This window comes from Penaeus monodon, chromosome 44, assembly GCF_015228065.2.
Source record: "Penaeus monodon isolate SGIC_2016 chromosome 44, NSTDA_Pmon_1, whole genome shotgun sequence".
Lineage (NCBI taxonomy): Eukaryota > Metazoa > Arthropoda > Malacostraca > Decapoda > Penaeidae > Penaeus > Penaeus monodon.
Window position 1 is genome coordinate 1,476,626 of NC_051429.1, and position 2,500 is coordinate 1,479,125.

Below are 2,500 nucleotides of genomic sequence, written 5' to 3' on the forward strand. Positions count from 1 at the left end.
ATGTGTACCATAATTTTTTCCCCTCCCCAATATACCTCCTCGGAATACTATTTAAGGTTTTAATCCTGTGAAGACCTAAAGTCTTAACAGCTATAGGCTAAGCAAAATCATAAAGGGAACAAGACAGTTTATGGTGTTTTGAATTAGAAAATTTTAGATGAAAGGGTGTTATGAAGGATTCGTGGGTCGTCATGATCAATTTGGATAGGACTTTAGATCGCAGCCAATAAAGATTAAGACGCAAAAGAAAAAAATAATGATGGGAAAAGTAATGGAGAGGAAAGGGAAAAAGAGAAAGAGAGAGAGAGAAAAAAAAAACGGGAATGAAGAAGAACGGAGAGATGAAGAGGGAAAATGTTGAAAACATTATTTCACCTAAAATAAATAAATAAATAAAGAGTTAATATTTCATATGTTTTCACATTCACACTTAATAAAACAAAAAATTATACGTAAGTCGTTGAATATATTAGCAAAAAAAAATGATAACTAAATAAGTATTATAAGGAAACTAAGTAGATAAATAATCTTTTACAAAAAACAAAAAACCACAAAAAAACCGGATCTGGCCACAAACTACCCATTTCTTCTTTTTAGAGCTTACTGATCCAAGCAAAGAGTGCTTGTGGAGAATTCTTAAACGTCCTTCATAAAAGGATTCTTACAGCATTTGATATGTACAATGTGTAAATGATCTTTTTTTTTTTTCTTTTTTTAGAAAACTGGTTGGTGAATTTATTTACATTCTGCTTTGTAGTGCATAGCTGCGATAATTTTTTTTTTTTTATATATTCTTTCAGCTCAAATGCTTCTCGGCAAAAAAAACGAGATTAAATGTGGAATTGTAAGAACACATCCTTTTATTTAACATTTTATATATATTTATCAATGCATAGATTGATGGATGGATAGATAGATTAGAGAGATATGTAGATAAATAGATAGATAGATTAAATGATAGATATATACATAGATAGGCAGGTAAATAGATAGAGAATCGAGATAAAAGGATTAGTAAATCGGATAGATATAAAAAAAAAACTTTCTTTTCACTTTCATTCGTATCTGAACAAATGCCTCCCCCACACAATTCACGTAAATTATTTTCTTTCATACCGCATTTTTTCTTCTTCTTCTTCTTCTTTTCTTTTTCTTTGTTCTTTTATTTCTTTTTACTTTAAAAATTATTCACAAAAGAAATTGTTTTGCGCATTCATACCGTTTTTACAACTTCAAAAATTATTCACAATAAAATAACTTACTTTGCGCATTTATACCAATTGTTGGAACTCGAAAAATTATATATACATATATTATTATATATATATATAAGATTATAGAGATATATATAATGAGATAGAGATATATAGAGATAGATAGATGGAGAGGAGAATAAATATATAGATAGGCCAGAATAGAGATATATAGATAGAGAGAATGAGATATATCTATATATATAATATAGATATATGTATGTATATATAGAATATATATATATTATAGATAGAGCGAGATGGATAATATGATACATAGATAAGACAAGATATAATACAGACATATATATAGAGTATATATATAATATATAATATATATAGAGATAGCAAGATATATATATATTATATATACATATATATATGTAAATGTATGTTCTTTATAGCCTCTAAAGCTCTCCTCTATCCTCTCTCTCTCTCCGCGTCTTCGTATCTCTCTCTCTCTAGATAGAGTATTAGCGAGATAGAGAGAGATATAGATATAGAGATATAGGAGAGAATAGATTATATCTATATTAATATATACAGAGATATATATACATATATATACATAAGTATATACTATAGATATATTAGATATATTATATATATAGATATATATATGACTACTATCTATATAGAGATACGATATGTAGAGAGTAGAGGATGATATATATATATATATATAGATAGTATATATATATATATATATATATATAATGTTCTTTTAGTCTTAAAAATATCTATCTATTCTATCATATCTATATATATATAATCTTATTTATCTATCTATCATCTATCTTCTATCTATCTATCATCTATATATCTATCTATCTAATATATTATATATATATATATATATATATATATATATAATATATATAGATATTATATTATATATATATATATATATATCGTATAGTCACACACTCCCTTACTCTCTCGCGTCCTCCTCCTCTCTCTCTCTCTCTTTCTGTATCTCTCTTTCACGATTTCTCTACTTCTCTCTCCTTTCTCTCTTTACCTCTCTCTCTCTCTCTCTCTCTCTCTCTCTATCTGTCTATCTATAGATCTATCTACCTTTCTCTCTATCTATCCATCTATTTATATATATCTATCTCTGTATATATGTGTGTGTGTGTGTCAAAGGCTATCATCCTTAGTACAATGGTGAACAGAGGGGTTAGTTATACTTGTAACGGCACATTCATCTTTATTTCTAAGAGTTGGGCCACACGCAGTAGTATAAG